This window comes from Macrobrachium nipponense, chromosome 21, assembly GCF_015104395.2.
Source record: "Macrobrachium nipponense isolate FS-2020 chromosome 21, ASM1510439v2, whole genome shotgun sequence".
NCBI lineage: Eukaryota > Metazoa > Arthropoda > Malacostraca > Decapoda > Palaemonidae > Macrobrachium > Macrobrachium nipponense.
The window spans coordinates 37360159-37382858 of NC_087212.1; the positions used below are offsets into that span (position 1 = coordinate 37360159).

The 22700-nt window shown below is 35.3% G+C and overlaps 1 long non-coding RNA gene across 15 annotated transcripts in view; it reads right to left on the reverse strand.

Moving 5' to 3' along the window:
* LOC135197940 (uncharacterized) overlaps nucleotides 1–22700 on the reverse strand; it is a 463394-nt gene that overhangs the window by 31969 nt on the left and 408725 nt on the right. The window lies entirely within an intron of this gene.

Genomic DNA, 22700 nt, shown 5'->3' on the forward strand with positions numbered 1-22700 from the left:
TTTTTATCGAACAATATTTCTGTAGGAAAAAATTCTAATTGACAGGAAAATATTAAAACAGTTCTCATCAGCAATGCACTCACCATCCATTAGCGTATCTCTATCTCTCTCTCTCTGTTTACGAAAAAAAAAAGAAAACAAAAGAACCGAGAGCGGCTGTCACAGCGCTTAAACCAGCGATTGCCACAGCGTGTTTCCAGGTGAGCCACAGCCCTTCCAATCCAGGTGAGTGATACTTGCAACGTGTTCTTTTTCTCTTTATATGCGAATTTGCTTCGTAAATTAATCTATACTTTTTTTAAACAAATTACTTCACACTGATTAAATGATTTGTTGTAGAGGGAGAACCACTGGCTTAATCATTTGAACGAAACCAAGAAGCTAGAATGCTGTACAGTACTAATTATGCAAACTTTGGTCATCTTCCTACTGCTATTTATTGAGGTTATCCTAAAATAAAGGCTAAGAAAATAATTATATGCACGTCACCCCTCACTGGTAAAGACCAACAAGCCAAGAGCGAAGTTATCATAATGCGACTGGAAACACAGTACAGGTCACGGGTAATACGCACCATTTACTAAAAAGGAATGCGATTCAAAGCAAACGCCATTACTTATGTAAAATATTCTTTTTAAAATATATTTGACATTATACAATAGCTTGAAGATATCTGCAAATCATGATAGGCAGAGGCCTGATTTACAGATTAACGTTTCTTCTAATAGTTAATAGTCAAAATACTTTTGGAAAGCAACAGAGGCGAAATTGAGACAACTTCAAACGACAAAGAATGCGCAAACTAACATTAAACAATCCAGTAAAGATATTCTATTGAGCTGAGTTGAATATAGAATTTAGGCCAAAGGCCAAGCACTGGGACCTGTGAGGTCATTCAGCGCTGAAATGGAAATTGACAGTAAAAGGTTTGAAAGGTGTAAAAGGAGGAAAACCTCGCAGTTGCATTATGAATCAAGTGTAAGGAGAGGGTGGAAAGGAAGATGAAGAAAGACAATGTGAAAGGAGATACAGTAAAAGGAACGAAAGTGGTTGCAGCTAGGGGCCGAAGGCACGCTGCAAAGAACCTAAAGTAATGCCTACAGTGCACCGCATGAGGTCCACTGACGTCACTATCACCTTACGGAGGAGATTCTATCAGAATCCACAATGACCTCTTAACTTCTCGATTTCCTTTGCACGCGCGGTAGTAAGAATCAGGTTGCCGTCACCTTCCACACTAGAGTCAAGGTTTGCATTGGCAAGAAAGCGTTTCCTTTAGTGTGAGGAAATAGGGAAATGAAAAGGTCAAGGTGAAGAAGTGAAGGGGTCAATGTACCTATTAAAAATACTCTTGTATAGGAACTTCAGCTCTCTCTCTCTCTCTCCGTATATATCATATTTACATTATACACACGCGTATACAAATATAATGAAAAACCATTCAACAAATGTATACAGAATTTTCAATTTAAGTTTTCCTTCCCGTATAGGTATAATGAAAAATAAGTGATATTTAAATTTAATTTGTAAAATTTAGCTAAAGCCACCCACTTGCAGACTGTGAAAAAGTAAGGGAGATTCTCCAGAATTCGGAACACAAATAACATTAAATTATAACCACAGATAAGGGATAAATAATTGAAGAACGAAAAGAAGACAGTAGTAAACCTTCCCACCAAACTGTGACTGGCCAACTTTAAACACAAAACTCTCCATACACGGGCAAATAGATGTGCACACAACTAACTAAAATTTAAGGAAAAAAGACGAAACCTAAAATCGTATGGTATTCAATGGCTTCCATTCAGCTATAACAAACGCTGCTCATTTCCTAACTAAAGGTATCAGGCACCTTTTGGAAAACGCTATTTCCTCACGTCAGAACGATCGTTAGGAATTAGAAAGAACTTCGCAACTACACACCTATAGTTAGTTTGTTTGGGAGCTGGCAGTTAATGTCCACAGCCGAAACCTTCCGAGCTAATTGTGATTGGGTGCTCATGACTCTGAGACCCACAATTGGTTATACAATGACATCGGCTGCGGAGATTTAGCGTCAGCTCCCAAAAAACTGACAGTAAGTTGCACTACATGAGGACAACTACTGTACTTCATGAATTTCTAATATCGAAAGCAGACAGGGAAAATAATTCGTCATCCAATTGGTGCAAGTGTGCAAATAAATTACTGGCAGTGCTTATAATATATGTCCGAGATTCAATAACAGTACATAATAGCATCGTGCACCATCACATTAGTTTTCCTCTTATATTTTCTGGTTTATATACGGTCTTCATTAGTATATTTATTAGTTTTTCATGTGTAAAAATGCGCTGTGCGTTAGTGGTTGTTGATTATCAATAATAATAATAATAATTCTCGTGATTTACCAAGAATTTCGGAGCACAGGACAAACCTCGCTATACGATAAAATGAGTTTCTAGCTGTACTTAATGGAAGCCTTGTCTCCTTGAAAGCAAATGGTTTGGAAAGTTTGGTTTATCTTGATTATATACCTTATTGCACTTCAACTTTCCTTTCGTAGAATGGAAAGAACGAATAGGAGATTGTGGTTGTACTTATACATATAAAAAAGAGAGTAATAGTAGTGCAGAAGATAAGAGGCAATTTGAAAAGCTATTAGATATGCTACTAGAATACAACATTCAACAAATAAATCACCTGCCAACAAGAAAGGAAAATACTTTAGACCTAGTATTTGTGAACGAGATGAATTATGTTAAAGAAATAATAGTTTATAATGCGAGTATTTCAGACCATAATGTCATAGAATTAACAGTTCATTCCAAAGCAAGTGAAAATAGAGATAAGCAAGAAATGAAAAAGTGGGAAGGATATGGAAAATACAACTTCTACAGTAAAAATATAAAACGGTCAGAAATTAATGAAGAATTAAACAAAGATTGGGATAACATTTTCGTAAGTGATGACATAAGGGTAAATACGGAGATATTATATAAAATATTGGAGAAAATAGTGGAAAAATATATACCGAAGAAGAAAAGTAAACATCATTCATGCATACCAAGAGACAGAAGGATCTTGTTCCAGAAAATCAGAAAGTGGAAAAAAGGTCTTGCAAAAGAAAAAAATGCATGGAAAGTTATAGAACTAAAAAGTAAGATAGAAAATGCAGAACAAAAGATTATACAATCAAAAGAAAATGAAAAACGGGACTTGGAAGAAAAAACCCTATTAAATATCAAGCAAAACCCCAAACTATTATACTCATATGCGAAGAAGATGAATAAAAGAAGAATAGAAATAGGCCCTCTGAGAATTGAAGGGAGATTAACGAATGAAAAAAAGGAAATTTGCAACATACTGGCAGAACGATATAAGAGAGAATTCACCCCTAGAATGATAATGATAATGAAGATAATGATATAGAAGTAAGGGAAGAAAATAGTGAATATTTAGCTGACATAGAAATTAATGAAGCTGATATTGTGCAGGCAATTAATGAAATTAAAATGGAGCTGCTGCAGGGCCGGATGGAGTCCCTGCTATTTTGTTAAAGAAAGTAGTTCATTCTATCGCAAAGCCACTTGCAATATTATTAAGACAAAGTGTAGATACAGGCAAGATTTATGATGAGCACAAATTAGCATATATCACCCCTACTTTCAAAAGTGGATCAAGACTAGAGGCAAGTAATTATAGGCCTGTGAGTCTAACATCACATATTATGAAAGTGTATGAAAGGGTAATGAAGAAAAATATTATGAAACATTTAATAAAAAATAATTTGTTTAATATAGGACAACACGGTTTCGTACCCGGAAAAAGTACACAAACCCAACTGTTAGTCCACCGTGAGAACATATTCAAAAATATGAAAAGCGGAAATGAAACAGATGTGGTTTATCTAGACTTTGCAAAAGCTTTTGACAAAGTAGACCATAATATATTAGCAAAGAAAATTAGAAAACACAATATCGTAGATAAAGTAGGAAGATGGTTAAAAGAATTTTTACACAACAGAAAACAGATAGTTATTGCAAACGATGAGAAATCGGATGAAACCAAGGTAATATCCGGTGTGCCACAAGGTACGGTGCTAGCTGCAATATTGTTTGTTATTATGATTTGAAGACATAGACAGTAATGTTAAGGATTCGGTAGTGAGTAGTTTCGCTGATGACACAAGAATAAGTAGAGAAATTACTTGTGATGAAGATAGGAACGCTCTACAAAGAGACCTTAACAAAGTATATGATTGGGCAGAGGTAAATAGGATGGTATTTAACTCTGATAAATTTGAATCAATAAATTATGGAGACAGAGAAGGAAAGCTATATGCATATAGGGGACCTAATAATGAGACAATCACAAATAAGGAAGCAGTTAAAGACCTTGGTGTGATGATGAATAGGAACATGTTATGCAATGATCAAATAGCAATTCTGTTGGCAAAATGTAAAGCAAAAATGGGAATGTTGTTACGGCACTTCAAAACAAGAAAAGCTGAACACATGATTATGCTTTATAAAACATATGTTCGTAGTCCACTTGAATATTGCAATATGATATGGTACCCACACTATCAAAAGGATATTGCACAAATAGAGAGTGTACAAAGGTCCTTTACAGCTAGAATAGAAGAAGTTAAGGACCTAGACTACTGGGAAAGACTACAATCCTTAAAATTATATAGTCTAGAAAGGAGAAGAGAACGCTACATGATAATTCAGGCATGGAAACAGATAGAAGGAATAACAGAAAATATCATGGAACTAAAAATATCAGAAAGAGCAAGCAGAGGTAGATTAATAGTGCCCAAAACTATACCAGAAAAAATAAGGAAAGCACACAGGACATTAATCCACTACGCACCAGCATCGATAATGCAGCGTCTATTCAATGCGTTGCCAGTTCATCTGAGGAATATATCAGGAGTGAGCGTAGATGTGTTTAAGAATAAGCTCGACAAATATCTAAACTGCATCCCAGACCATCCAAGATTGGAAGATGCAAAATATACCGGAAGATGTACTAGCAACTCTCTGGTAGACAGAGGCGCCTCACACTGAGGGACCTGGGGCAACCCGAACGAACTGTAAGGTCTGTAAGGTCTGTAAGGTAAGGAAAAAGAGGATAATGGCTTTATGAAAGAAGCCAAAGCACTCTTTTTCCATTCTCTTTACACAGCTAAACTGTAACAGGCAATAAAATAAAATATACAATAGGTAAATTACGGGTAAAATAGGTCTTTTATTTTATAAAAATATCAAAGACAAAATCCATTATACGAATACAAAATATGACACTCCTCCTCATTACCATAAAAAACAATTGCGATAATAATTATTTCAAGATCATCCCAGCCCAATAAATGAATGAACGAATGACTGACTGAACGAAGCATCATAAACGTGGGATGGATACGGCTATGGCCACATCTACAACTTCTAGCCAAAGTCAGTTGGCAAATAGCGTCTCCTTTAACATACTTCGATTCAACACACCCTTGGATAGATTATACCTGTTAGTTAGCGTAATTTAAATTGTCAACTTGAAGATAGACTTATTCAGCTTTTCCCTTTCTTTTCTTTTCGCCTAAAAGGCTGGGAAAAATGATGAAAGATTCATCTTGACGGAAAAAAATCCTATGTTTAACTAACAGTGGCATTTGGTTGAAATAAATCTAAACTTCTTTATATATCCTTGGTTTTATGAATACGTTGGAGACACGTCCTTAATAGCATTAGGTTTAGCATCCTAAATGTAAAAACAAAAATAAAGAATGTGTTCGAAAAACATCCAGAAAATAATGAACGACTAAGCGAAACAAGTTAATAAATGAGCAAAAAATGACCTCAACACGTCAACTGTGAAAACAACACCAATTTAAAACTGAAAATACAGGAAATCAGCTTCTCATCTTTGTAAGAATTGAGGTCACGTATCTTTTTTTTTCTTTTTTACATTTATCAGTTCAAGTACGTAACACGGAAAGATAAGTACCTACGCTGCCATTTTGAACGGTAAGTATACTGCCATTTTCAATGACCAGTATACTGGATATTTGAAAAGTACCAATTTTAGAATAGAAAATAAATTTTCATGGTAAAAGTGGCAGTATTCGGCGCGTAAAATTGAATGGAACCTTGATCATAAATAATAATAAAACGAATCCGGAAATCCGTGAAAGGATATTATACTGATGTGGAAGATTTAGCTTCAATCTCCTTATCAGCTGTCAATCAACTCCAGCTCTAGTATGACATTATAATAACCATGATTGATGGATGAGGATCGCTATTATTTTAGAGATTATCTCCACATACATCTGGTTCCATTTAACGAGAATAAAACGCCAGTAAAATGAATTTGCATTTTACCATTTTTCGTTTTTTCCCCCCACCCCATAAAAAAACATTATATAAATCAATCAATCAGCATACAAATCTGTGTATTATGTATCTCCCATTAGAAAATAAAATGTTCTTAGATTAAATATTTCTACAATACAGTTGGGTATAACACCCAAAATATAAATCAATCAATCTGTTTATGAATCTGTATATGAACCTGTATATATGGTGTACCTTCCGCCATAAAATAATAAATTTGTCTTAGATGAAATATTTCTGCAATACAATTGGGTATCAACCCATATAAATCGATCTGTGTATGAATCTGTATAAGATATATCTTCCACCATAAAATCATACATAAGGATATCTCGGATAAAAAGTTTTGTCATATACTTTGGTATTCCGCTGATGTCTATATCGCAAGCAGGGAGATAAATACAAAAGCTTGCGTTGTTACCTAACAACGAGAACAGACATTTCTGCCGCTGACTGAAACTGCGTAGTGACCCGACCATACAACAGGAAGCTGTCTTGTGTTCGGGTCTTCCATTTATCTCGGGAACAACAGTCATTCAGGAGCGACTGGTGTGTCAAACAAGATACGATAACGAGGCTCAATTGAGTCGGTAATTACAGTCTACTCAAGGAGGAAAAGTAATCCTTCACTGATAGCGTTAACACAAAATATACTATTACCTACCTTCTGGATGAGTGGATTAGCATATCTAGTCAAAAGGGGATGATGGATCATAATCCTCGTCTATTTGGTTTGATGAATGCTACGCTGAGCGTTCCAGTTTGCGCAAAGAGACTGTGTGTTTACTTTTGCAATGATGACAAATTCTTCTGACTAATAATTTTTCTGTGATTTTAGTTACATGAAACTTCTCCCTCCCCTTTACTTTCCTCTTCTTCCCCCCCCCCCCCCCCCCCACCCCATTTTTTTTATGGTGATCGCCAGGTGTGACTCTAATCAAGCGGTGCATCTGCTGCTTTACCTGCTATAGTGACAGGTTTTAAGGCCTTGGGAACACGAAAAAAGGAAAAGATCTTTGTATTTCATGGGAGGAAAAGATGAAGATTGATGAATATGTTGTATATTATCCTACAAATTTTTACATACTGTTTTTGGTCGCGGAGGGTTCTCTGAAAAAAAAAAATAATAAAAAAGCTCTTACTCTTTTACGAGACGGCCGAGGTGTCTGCTTTTACGAAAGATTATATAGGACAGCGTCATCAACATAACAGAGCTTACAGAATAATGCAAGGAAAACTATAATGAAAAATCATCTGAATAAACCAGGAAAACCACGCAATTTTATGCTGGAAATTTTCTTATACAAATAGACCTACTTCCCGCGACAGATTTCCCAGTCATTATCCATACAATCAATCATGATTGTATGGACAATGTAGACAGAAATTTCAAGAAAGACTTGAATGAATGCAAATAAGGAAATAATACGAAGCTTTTAGTCAGAAATATAATTCATGACAACGGGAGAAAGGCTTGAGAACCTTGACTCAATATATTCATATCGCCTTCCTTCCATTTCGCTTCATTAAACCTAGAAATATTCAGCTCATTCCTTTCCATTCCACTCCCTGCATTTTCATGCTTACCACAACTCCACCCCTTCCGATGGTGCATGCACTGAATGCAACAATTGATTTGAGAAAAAAGAAGAGATCTTGCACATGGGGCAACTACCTGTGCTAAATATAAGGCAGTTGGTTTCAATAATCTCTGAAAGGAGTACATTTTTTAATATGAAATCAACCAATCAAGTGGCTGAAACTTCCGAGGAATCATCTACTTTCGAGTATCCGTTTAAGTATAATTCCTGTAATGTACTGCATAGTCTTCTTGCTGTCCATTCTAACGAAAACACTTCTGAATGCAAAGACCCCGACCTGGTCTTAGATCTAAGGGTAATACTTACCACAATCAGGGGACAGAAGCCTAGAAAGAAAATCCAGTCACTCTTTTAGATGATAAGAATCAACAGGCCACTTCTCCAGTGCACTACCTCGAAAACTTAAAACTTTAGTGACAAGGTCTCCTGATTTTCGAAGTAACTGCATCATCGGATATAAAAATATCATGACTTTCACTTCCACGTAAAACATTCTGAAGCAAACTAACTCTGTGAAAATAATGTTAACGCCATTGCACGGAAACAGGATCTACATAACTCCAGAACTGCTTCACGCGAGCAATTCTCAACTTCTTGGAAGACTTGTCATTATCAAGGCCAGTTTCGCGTTTGTATATAATATAAATGTAAATATATAGTAATTCCTTTGTCATATTTTCTACGTCATGTAAAAGCAACCATAAAATATCATGCAATTTTCAGTCACATATTTATTATTTACTTCTAAATGGTAAAGGCAGACTTCAAAAATAAGAAACAATATGAAATTATCTAAAAATAAGTAAAAAAATAAAAAAAAAATAACGTTAAGAATCACTAAGAAATTTCTACATAAGTTAAAATTTCATCGACCAAATCAGTGCCTAAAAAATTGCCAAAATATTAGGAAAACCATTGCAGAATAAAATTGCCACTAACTTTATTGTGATGACTTCCAAGTCATCACTGACGTCTCTGTTAGTAGCTTCGGGAATCAAATATTAAAAAATTAAACATGATGTATTTCTAGATGCCTGTGTACTATAATCGCTGACTTGGATAACTAATTCACCTATTCGGTCCTACTGAGATGAAATGTTGAGAGCAAACCATGAGCATTAATACTCAGTGGAAACCTTCACTCACTTACTAAAAGCCTAATTTACATGCTCAACATAGACACTAACAGAGACGCATGATTCCCATTCATTTCTCATGCCATTCACTTGATGGTTTAACACAGATTGATAAATATATGAACTGATGTAAAGGGAAATGAAAGGAAAGTGAATCACGGTTTTGTTTACGGAATAGTACAGAGATAAGATAACATTTTCCTTCTAAAAAAAAAACGTAAGGCTTTGAGAGTGTATGAAACTTTTCCCCTCCAAGATTTGTTTTTTTGTTTTTCTTAAAAGCAGATTCGAATCAGCTAGAAACTAAATGTATTGCTGAGATGTGGAGGAGTCTTCAACGAACAGAAAATCATAGGGTTGTATTTGGCATATATCACAACGTAACCTCAGCATCACATCTAGATTAGATTGGATCATCACCACAAAATTATTTCAATGGGGAAAAGGTTCGATAATGATCATACGTTTAGATATCGACAGAACGATTGCCATACGGCTTGATTCATTCAACGTTAAACAACTGCAGATGTCGTAATTATGATATATATATATATATATATATATATATATATATATATATATATATATATATATGTATATATATATATATAATATATATATATATATATATATATATATATATATATACTATATATATTATAAACATAACAACACTCCCTGTCCTTATATATATATATATATATATATATATATATATATATATATATATATATATATATACAACAACTCCCATGTCTTATTTACAGGAAAGACAGAACTATGTAAATCACAACACAGTCATCAGCAATGATCACAGCGTAGGCTTAAATTTATTATAAATAAAATATAAATAAAGAAGTTTTTTTTTATTCCGACTAGCGTCGAAATATCCGAAAATGCAAAAGCAAAAGTGCAACTTCCAGCATAACATAAAACTACGTAGGAGTTATGGAGAACAGAATAATAACAATGATAAAAAAGAGAGAGGGAGTGAGAGACACAGAAAGAAAAAAAACAAAGAAAGAAAGATATTGTTGGCAAGAGACGAACATCCTCCTCCTCTCTTCCCCAACTCGCATTTTCTGCTCCCCCATCTCCTTACCCCACCTCCCTCTCTCCCCCCGCCCCCCCTCTCTCTCTCTCCCTTCCCTCATTTGTAATTCTAATGGGAAATATTTAATTTTTGTTTTCATTGCGTCATCGATTTCTCGCCGCTGATTCATCGTTAATGTGAACATCCCTTTCAAAGGGATCTTTCTTTTAAGAGGCTTTGCGGACTTTACAAACGCCACTTGCACAGGCGTAATCCACATTCACTTGCTCTGAACATGTTACATACGGACACACACACACGTACATGCTTATTATATATATATACATACATACGTACATACAAACATACACATATATAAAAATATATATGTATTTATACACGTGTGTGTATGTTTGTTTGTAATAAGTTAATACAAGTAAATGTAGATTATTTATGCAAAAGTGGCTTTAATATTTATATATACTATATATATATATATATATATATATATATATATATATATGTGTGTGTGTGTGTGTGTGTGTGTGTGTGTGTGTGTGTGTGTGTGTGAACTTGCATACATACATATGTTCTTTGAAACAACGCCATTAATTATAAATAAGCAGGTTTTTTTTTCATGAAAGGCTAAATAGCAATCAATCGAAATGTAGTACATTGTTTCCAAAGTACAGATTCCTTCATTCAATTTGTTCTATTAAGTAATAATACTAAAAACACAATCTGCAAAGCAAACTAACATACCCCGGTCAAGGAATATAACCTTTAACAAATGAAGCATATTTACAGTTTGGTATACTTTCCTTCAAATATCGAGTGACTTCATTTTTTCGAAGTTTAATATTTAAAGAACTAGTGTTGTAAACTCTTCCATATCGTAAGCAACACATTCATGAAGCACAGCTGGCCTGAATTCAATAAAAAAAATAATTTCTTTTATAGAATCAGTATTTAGAGGCAATATTATCGGTCAGTTTTTAAGTTAGCTATTTTTTCTGTTATGTTTGTTTATTCCAGCATGGCCTGTATTTAATCAGTGCATGCTATATTCCGTCCATTTTCATGGTGTTGAAAACATACGCCTGCAATTTGTTCAGTATTTACAACTATTTTATAATTTGTTCAGTATCTTTACTTAAAAAAAAATTTCCCATCAACTATGACAATGAGAAGGTAATTTATTTTCATATTCTTTACAATTATGGCCATCAACAAAATATCCTTCTTCAAGAGTGATGCAGCAAAAAACAGTGATGCGTTGTAAGTAATTATGGTAATTCATTCAGTATTAATAACCTAGAGGAGTAATCTCTTAAATATACATTTTGAGGTAAATAATTCCTCTGCACCTAATGACATATAACAAAATCACATCAGAAGCGCAATATTTCATCAAATCAGTCTGAGAGTGTAATGCTGGTAATACCTTGAGGTACAGCCACGAATTCTGACTTTTCCATCCAAATCGATATCATATATCAGTAGCCATAACTCCCAAATCAGTCTCTTCTTTAGCGAATCACTCATTACTTTTTGCAAATATAGTATATGTTAGTAATTTCAATATGCATAAGTATCACGTGTTATTAACTTTTTCCTCTACATACACTCATCTTTATCAGCAAGAATGTAGAATACTACAGTAGTTATCCCTTCTATAAAACAGGAATATACTGATAGTTTCTCCCCATTAATTCCCGAGGTTGTCCAGCCTAGACAAGTAAATGTAATTTTTTTCTCAGTGGAGACAAATATTAAACGTCTTTCATCAAAGCATTGGCTCAAACGTATTCCATTGCGGCGTATACGCTTCTCCATATACCGTGAATTTGGCAACTAATTTTTCCGCATTCGTTCATAAGCTCATTGGTTCTTCTTGCAGTGAGATAATTCGCTACTCATTAAGCAAAACCATTTCTCGTCTCACAAATTCCACATTTACTGAATAATTACTAATCAGCTTTAATGATCTTTCGCTGTCACTGCTTTTAATCGTGCAGATGATGAAATTAGCGGCTACATAAGTCTGTCATGCGCTTGCAACATTAGCAATTTATTGTCTCATTTACTTGTCCACAAGGAAAATCACGCATCATCAACTTTCTATTAACCCTATGCATTCCTAGTCCCTGTTTTTTACATAAACAGTAAAACATGCGAGTAATAGGCTGTACTACGTTACCACAACGAGAAAACTATGATCTTGTAAAAACCAGGCTTCGAAATTTAATTTGGTAGCGTGGATTTGTACGTAAACCCGCAAAAGTCATAACAGGTCAGGCCGCGATCGTTATCTTTGATTTAAACTACGGAGTCGGGTACAATTGTGAGTATCCAGGTGCCTTCAAAAAGCAGTAGCATTAAAATATCCTTATAAACCCCAATGACGACGATCACGGAAAGGTACAAATATTCCTCGTTTGAATTTTCTCTAGAGACTGAAATTAATTGCAACCAACATTCTCAATATCTAAATCATTTCTTGACGGGCTTCGATGTACATTCACGTGAACATGACCAAAAAGAGACTATGTACCAGGCCCCAAACTCCTTCCACCAGGGGTGACCCCTTGGGTACAGACCTACCCCGGGATAGCCAAGCATTCGGGATTTAAACAGGGCCTCAAGTTGGAATGAATTTAGATACCTTGGGGCGGTCCTCCTAACTCCGCTAACTCACTTACTGCAAATACCCCGAGTGGTCTGGTGAGTAATGCTGCTAGTCATATAGTGCCACTTTTACATGCTTATGTTGCTGATGCAGGAGGAGAGGGAAGGGGGGGGGGGGGGTGAGGGATGTTGGGGCGGGAGAGGGGAAGCCAAGGGGTGGGTAACAGGATACTACTTATACGTGATTTTGATTTGAACAACTGAGCCAGATTAAAGAGACAGCGAATGCTGGAGCAGATTCTGATTTGATGCATTTACTTAACAGCTGCTGTCATCAAGACCTAGCTGAATTTTGTAGCCATTAATCAAATATTAAATCAGTTATTCCATGTCATCAGCGACATTAATAGCAGTAAACGTAATACGGACACTGCTGATATATATATATATATATATATATATATATATATATATATATATATATATATATATATATATATACATATACATATATATATATATATATATATATATATATATATACATATACATATATATATATATATATATATATATATATATATATATATATATATATATATATATACCATGCAAGGGTAATACGAAAAGGGTACAGCCTTTCGGTTTCTTGGCGAGTCTTCAGGAATGAGGTTACATGACCCATATCCTGTATCCTCAATCCGGCTGATAACAATGCCCATTTGTAGCTATTTGGACTTAAGGGAAGCAGACCAGGAATTAACCACGGACTTAGCAAACGTGAGACAAAAGCTTTACCAAATACCAATATCCTCTAAAGAAAAAATAAAAAAAACACAACAGTCCACTAACACATCGATACTTCAACTGATGAATCGTGCAAAAGTACCTGTGCAGAAATCTTCCACAAAATTAGCCTCTTCTTGCATATACTCTGAATTAAAATGCTCTAATAACCTTCTCTTGTATATCAGCAAAATTTACATCTCAAGAAGGATCAATGTCCGATGTTCCCGTTGCAATGTTTTGTGCATTATTATTATTATTATTATTATTATTATTATTATTATTATTAATTATTATTATTATTATTATTATTATATATTATATCAAGAAGGATCTACGTCTGAGTATTCCCGCTGCAATGCTTTGTGCATTATTATCATTATCATTATTATTATTATAATTATTATTATTATTATTATTATTATTATTATTATTATTATTATCACAAGAAGGATCTATGTCCGAGTGTTCCCGCTGCAATGTTTTGTGCTTATTATTATATTATTATTATTATTATTATTATTATATTATTATATTATTATTATTTTATTATTATCTCAGAAGGATCTATGTCCGAGTGTTCCCGCTGCAATGTTTTGTGCATTATTATTATTATTATTATTATTATTATTATTATTATTATTATTATTATTATTATTATTATTATTATTATTATAAAACGAGCTGTTACTCCTTGTCCAGTGTACCAAACCTTATATGTTCAAATGACTCTCTAGTAAATATATATACGATAAATTATTCCGAAAGGGGTCATAAGCCAACTGCACAAAATTAATGACAACCTTACTCTACTTACACGATAGTTGGTCTTTCAGCTTGCGTCAAAACATGAAAACTGCAATGACTCCGAGTGTGCACTGTACCTGCTCCTAATACTTGCCAAGGGTTATAGTGGTAACTCGATGCTTTCTCAATAATCTCAATCTCAATAAAAAAAACGAGCATTCCTGAAATTCCTGTCAAGCGGCGACTATTCTAAACGCTACTTGGAAACAAATGGCAGCGCCGAGGAAATAAGAAACGGACAAATATTCACGTCATCAGGAGGCCCACAGACACGCGATGAAATCTAATGAATGAGCTTCTCGGGACGAATGTTCAGGACCTTGGCATGCTTATAAATCTCGCCTTCATTAATCACAATCAGCGGAAAATATCAAGAGGGACACAAGAGAGTCGACAGAGGTCGAACGAGTTTTCAAAACAACGGACCGAGATATTCATCAAGGAATCCCACAACCTCACCCACGACGGCGCTTTGCTCTCGATTCCTCTCTGCCTTGGCCTCCTTTGAATCTTTCCAAGTTTCAATTACGGAAACTGTGTGTGTATATATATATATATATATATTATACTATAATATATATATATAATATATAGATAGATATATATATACATACACACACACGCACACACACACATATAGGGGTATATTTATAAAAGCCACAAGTATCGCATAATGTCGAATCCAACTTTCTAGGGAATGATTTGCACCTATGGATTTTTAAGCGTATGTGGCCGGGCCAGGATCCATCTGATGCTGAAAACCTGGAGGTTTAGTTTCATGGAGCCATTTCTGCTATAGGTATTATATATATATATATATATATATATATATATATATATCTATATATATATATATATATATAGTATAAATGTATATATACACGTATATATAAGACACCCATTACCACCCTTCTTTACGGAGGCGGAGAGGTCCAATGCCTCCCTTAATCATTTTCGAATTCAATTTTTTCTTAACTTCTTCCAGTGTTTTGGGCTTCAATCCTATCGGCTTTTGTTCTTAAAAAGAATATTTTTCAATATGGACAGTGAAAGACTAGTGTCTAGGGATTCTGCGCTTTCGCAAAGGGCTTTGTAAACCGGAGTGATATCCCAACGGCACTTTGGGGTCCAAAAGGAGATTGAGATTATTAGGAAAGTTCTGCAAACTGGACGGAACAACCGGTTCCCTTTTGTACGCTCTCCATTCTAGACATATTAATGAGGAAAACGCGAAAGATCTTTCGAATAATTTCGAGTAGTCTCACTTCTTGTGCGAAGGAGGATAAACATTTTCACTAAGTTATGCCTATATTAATATCCTGTTACTTAGGAATGCTGCATGCCTGAAATATAAGCTAAATGCAGTTTATATTTGCAGTAATGGATTTTCCTTGTACATTAAAAAACAATTCTGCCCATGCATATACGTAAGTATGTATGTATAAGGCATATTATATATTTATATAATATATATATATCTATATCTATATATCGTATTATATATATATATAGATATATATATATATATAAATTATATAATATAATACATATTATAATACACACACACACACACACACACACATATATATATATATATATATACATATACATACGTAGAAGCATGCGTGCGCGCGCACACACACATATACGTATATGTCTATACATATATTTGGGTGACATTCGCCCTACCAAAGTGCGGGCTCAAAACCTAAAAGCTTAACGATCAGGGCCCGCATATGTTTTAAGCCCCTGACATACGCACACGAACACACACACACACACACACACACACACGTAAATAAGCACCCAAAGCTAATTATTTCACCGCAGAAATGTGCTAAACTTATAAACATACCCGAGAATACATGACACTACTGATGTCGAGTCATTATCTTTCCTTCATTGTAAATTGTAATGAATTCAGGTCATAAGGATGAGGTCTGGTGTTAGAACAGACACACCAGTTTTTTACGAGTTTATTTAATAAATTCATAACGTAACAGGCTACCATTACGTGGACAAAAACATCACGAGAGAGAGAGAGAGAGAGAGAGAGAGAGATAATAACGGAATTTTTCTCCCTTGAAGTACGAAGAAGCTGCGTCTACCCTGTTTTTCCTCCAAGGTAGCAAAAGGCAGACGGGAGCTGAAAATGTTTAAAACGGACAGTTAATCATAAAAGAATGCTGAAAATGTTCTCAATTACTGTTTACGTCGCCTCGGCGCAGTCTTGTCGAGTTCCGTCTCTTTCTCTCTCTCTCTCTCTTTTTTTTTCATTCGTTTTATTGCTAATTAGCGGAATTTCTACTTAAAGAGTCGCGGTGAAGGGACAAGATTCGGGACTAAAAAAGAAAAAAATAAAATAAAATAAAAAAAGCGGTCAGGCTATTAAAGCGACTCGCCATTGATTTGGTTGGTAACGTTGATTTATTTTTCATGACTTGTAATTGTCGTACCCTCTTTTTTTATAATCTCTTTCAAATGTTTATGCTTTGCACTCTTTCGCTCAATCATACCTTAACACTTGAAACAAATACTACAATGCGTATTAATTTTCCTTGCAATTCCGTTAGCATTGTCTAGCTCTTGTTGTCATTTTCTCCCCAATATTATTTTCGTTCCGGATTATGCCTAAAAATAAATCATAATGATGATCTGACGAATCTAAAATCTTCACATAATTTCAGGACCTACGCAGTTTCAGCCTTTGGCTTCTCTGACAGCAGGCTGAGATTAAGGACACCTTCATAAATACAAATATTTACTTTTTTCACAAAACTGCATGCACATGAGGATGTATCACTACCACTGTAATCAAAACTGATTAGTTTTCTTGGTTGTTAAATAATCATGAGCATTAGGAACGTCTTGTAAACATGTCATTTACATGGTCAAATGACAAAGTTTTTTTTTATGAACATTAATATATCGGGCGACCTTGATCAGAAATTAGAGTGAGGTCTTTGACTCTTAAGCACATTAACAGAGTTACAAACACAAAGAAAAAAAATTAATATAAAGAAATATACATAGTACATACGTACATACATACATATGTATATTTATATATATTATATATATTATATATATATATATTATACATATATACATATACATATATATATAATATATATATATATATATATCATATATATATATATATATATATATATATATTCATAAAATTTATATTGAAATTAAAGAAGAGGCGTAGCTGGATACCTGTTTGCCGCTATTGCTGAAAATGCACAATGAATGCGTTCATAAATCATAAAAATGCAACGATTCAGATCGGATATATCGTGACAATAGAGACAAAGAAAGACAAAGAAAGAGAATTAAAAATAAAATCAACTGCTGAACAACACTGATATTAGTAATGCCTTCACAATATCCTATACTTGCACGATTTTAGTTATGCTCAAGAGATTGCTATTGAATTCCATTATTCCAGTCTTGCCCCGACGCACACTTCAAGAAATATTAACCATTAAAGAAATTACGTTAACTGCCGAACACTTACCTATATGAAAATCGCTAGTCAGGAATTTGGTCACACAAGGCAGCCAATCCCAGAAATCAAATAATCAAGGTATAGTGGATGACGTTTGTATTATTAAAGAGTGTCTTTAGAAAACATGACTAATGAAGCATTGATAGTTTCCTCCACAAATACAGAAATGTCTCTAAACCTCTAGTTTATAAGACTTACGAGATAGGCTTTTGGCTGCGACCATATTTATTCCTACGTTTTGTTTTTTGTTTACGTGAATTACAAAACAGCAGATCAATCTGATCTCTGCTTTGCGACCTCACAGGAGCCTGAACTAACGCGCCACAAAAGCCGAGCATCTGTGCAAGAATTGACATTTTAAAACGCTCTATCATCATGAACCGATCTGGTCCAAATCAACGGTGATGCAGATGTCATCAAAGAGGATTTTTGTTATTTGCATCACATCAGCTGTTTGATATGCCAACTCTGACATAAGGCAAAATGAACCGGGTGACACGCTCGTTTAATTTTAAACAGAGTAGGGCTGCAGGAGGACAGGGTGGTGACATTTAGCCCCGTCTGCAATTTATACAGTTGACGTCCATGGAGAATATTGGTCATGTTTCGTGTTATTCAGGCAGAGGTAGACCTCAAATGGGATTGCGTTTGATTTCGCATAAGCAGAGAGTGCGAAAACCAAACTGTAGCTGTCTCCACCCACCCATTAATGACTTAAACATGCAGAAAACCTTTATTTTCTCGACACGACCAAGAATAACAGCTTTCTGGCGACCTCCTCTGGACAACAATCTCCATAAGCGCCGTCAGGCCCTTCTCTCTCTCTCTCTCTCTCTCTCTCTCTCTCTCGTCTCTCTCTCTCTCTCTCTCTACAGGTCACACATACACACGCACACAAACACACATCACCCTTCGGGTAGTACAACAGGAACAAGGGGGCGAGAAACAAACCTCCTTCTCCTCCTCCTACAGTTCAAATTCTCTCGAGAAACGTTGGAATCCTCATACGTGCTTCTTCAGATAAAAACCCAATCAAATTAGCTAACTTGGCCCCGGGGGGTTGGCAAACTCTAAATCATTTGCATTTCGTAATAACTTGAGGGAGTCCAAACCATGTGTAAAAATTAGACCAACTTGCCGAGGCCTTTTTCCTCTCCCTTTCTGCAGTAAGCCTTGTGAACTGGTGGCGTCGGAGCGCCTGCGGAATTCGCCACTGGTTTTCGTCTCGTTTTATTCCGTATCACTCATCGTCTTCCGTCTGAATATTCCGTCCTGATTAACTGGCCGCGAGTGAAGCATTCTGAGGAGTCAGTCCGAACCCGCAGGTGCACACAGCGATGGCGAACTCGGGATAGTCGAGTTAATTCTTATTCAGTTAACCAAGTTTTGCGCCATTTTCATAATTAACGCAGTCAACCAGTCCTCTGCTACCTAGGTGAAGAGGGCTTTAAAATGGTTGAATTCGGTGGGTGGATTTCGTTGGGTGGGGGGAGGAGAAGGGGGAGGGGTGGATGGAGTGGGTGCAAGAAAAGTCTGGATCTCACATGAAGTATTTCCCTCCTTTTCCATTTCCTGCGTCTTTCTTCAAGTTTTTGGCAAAGAAAACCTAGGTGGGATTACGGGTACTACTTGGGCTCTGTCCAGTCCTTCGCCAGGAGATCACAAGTGGAAGAGATATGAGGAAATGATACAGTATTATCGATGCGATGACGATAAACTGTCTCATTAGGATTTCGAATCACGTGTAAGTAAGGAACTGGTTCATTGTAAGTTTAAACGAAGAGTTGTAAATTATAACTAACATATGACGTCTAAATTAGTACTTACTGCAATTCTGTAGCAATGAATTAGTACTTACTGCAATTCTGTAGCAAATTGGATATAGTACATACGATAACCAGTTTGCTACATAACTGTACGTAGGATGTACACAAACTTACACATACAATAAAAAAATATTGTAAAACTGACGTTTTTAGCTTAACATTGGACTTTTAGCTATGTCATCTACGTTACTGATCTTAACATCGGAACATCGAATGAGCTACAAGTTGACTTGTACTACCTCTGATGATATGGGCCAGTTTAGCATAAAGTTTAACAAGAAGGTGAACCTTTGAAAAAGGGGTAGAGTAATGAAGGAAATAATTTCCCATTCATTCAAGTCCTGCACACTAAAGTCCTGCACACTAGGTCACTAATCATCTTTTGCTTACGGAAACTGTAATCAATACTTAAGAAATAATACATGATTTGATGGAAAACGAACCAAATACAATAAAAAAAGGCAAATCTACGTTTTCCTATGAATTTACCCTAATCGTCAGACTCTAGTGACCTCAAAAGAGAGATTACTCCAAACATTTCGGTCTATATATTAAGTACTTTTATATCATTATAGTGCATTAGGGGTTTACATATACAATGAATTAATATACTGGTAAACAGGCAAGATATACTGCTTCAAGACTGCTAATCAACGATGTAATTTAAGTTAGGATTAAAGAATTTGGTACATTAGAAAAGACAACTAAAGGGAGACACAAATCAACTTCATGGAAAATACACGGTGTTGAAATCCACGAACTACAGAAAGAAGAAAATTAATTTCACACACATTATATATATATATATATACATACACACACACAAATATATTATACATACATGCATACATATTATGAATGAAAGACACTGTGGAGAAAAAGAGTCGCAGTTCTGCTTTATCAAGTAAAACCTTGATCTTAATTGGTCATAACGATAAACAAGTCTGGTAAGTTTTTCCCTGATGTCTGTGACAAGTGTGGGGATAACTGTTAGCCCCAAGGAGGAGGAGGAGGAGGAGGAGGAGGAGGAGGAGTGGGTGTGGGGGGTTTGGGGATGAAGAGACGATCCTATGAGTGTGTAAGAGAGATGGTAGACGGAGGCAATACTTCTGCGGCACAATATACTACGAAGTGGAATCCATTCCATGGCAAGGCATCTGGCAAAGATGAAAATCGGGACTATGTTCTGGGAAAAGCTCGACTTCCTATCCTGGATGGGACCCTGAGATGGTCCGAGTGAAAAATGTCATGTGAAAGCGTATGGTCCGGCGACAGGAAAAAAAAAAAAAAAGGGAAAAAAAGCATTGGTAATGGGCAACGTCAGACACGAAAATAAACAACCGCCAGCAAGACGGCGTCAACGAGAGAGAGAGAGACGAGAGAGGAGAGAGAGAGAGCGAGAGAGAGAGAGAGAGAGAGATCCTGACTGCAGAGGATTGAGACGAGACGTCAGGGAGGTCTAAAAGTTTGGCTAAAAAAAAAAAAAAAAGGCGAATGAACGATAAAAACTGAGCGAGTGACAGAAGATATATGATCTCGTCTTAATGCAGTCAAAAGAAACAAGAGTAATCGGACGGTGCAACATCTTTGCTTGTATATGGTCTTACAGGCATTCATGCACACAACCAAGATATATATATATATATATTATATATATATATATATATATATATATATATATATACACACACACACAGACACATACATACATACACACGCACACACACACACACATAATATATATATATATATGATATATATATATACACATATATGTATGTATGTGTATACATTATACAACGCACACACACACACACATATATATATATATATATATATATATGTAATGTTAGCAAAATGCAATAAACCTACCTAAGAGTTACTATATATTCAAATCAATTCAGGGCATTATTTAATATTGAAAACGAAAGAAAAATATATGAAATTAATAATAATAATAATAATACTAATAATAATAGTCTTGGACCCACAAAAGTTCTAACACTCATTTGTGATGGAAAACAGAATCAGAACCAACCGCAAATTGAAGATTTACCCCCATAAAGAAGAAGAAGAAAAAAAAGTGAACCCGATCCACATCTTATGCAAAGGCCATTCGACTCTATCATTTATGCCCCAGAATAAATTGTGGCTTCTGAACATCACGATACGACTCTTAAGAGCTTGTGGGTGAATCGGAGGTGACATTTCCCTCAGACCAAAACACAAAGGCAATGACTGGTGAGCGGCAATGTATTTAACAGTCTGAAGCCAAAGGTAGCAAGAAATAACAGAACTAGATTTAACTACTGGAAAATAAAGACGCCTGTCAAAATTTTACTTATTTCTTATATTAGAAACAATGATTCATAGCATTCGACACTATATCTCCTGAATTATTCCCCTGAATAAATTCAATCTACAAATAAATCACAAGATGAAGAACGACCTCACACTGTCTAAAATAAATAGTAAATAAATTAAAAGGAATCTGCAAAGGCAGTGCGAGTTGATTCAGAAAGGGTTCAAACGCTTGCCATTCAAGTTATGTGAACTACCATCGATTATTGCAGAATAAAATGAAGGATCATCTTTTCCCCTCCGTAACAGAAGCGATATGAAAAGAATTCTCACCAAGCTAGTGGCTACGTACATTAAGTTGCATCGTGCACAAATCCAAATACAGAAATCTCAAACAAAGACACACCAATGAAAATCCAAGATGAAATGTTATTTCACAATCGGAAATACTATAAGGCCCCTCCCACATCATTTAACCTTATCATCAAGAAATATCAATATGGGTGAAAATTTCATAGAAATGAAGAGAAAATCAACCCAGAGTTTATAACTGATGGAAAGCAAAGACAAGAGCTAAAGGCATATTGGAATAACCCCTTTAAAAATCCCGCGACACTGGATAAGCTAAAGAAAAAATTCCAGTCTTGTTGAATATGACTGCTGAGTACAAAACTGTATCGACTCTTTTCTG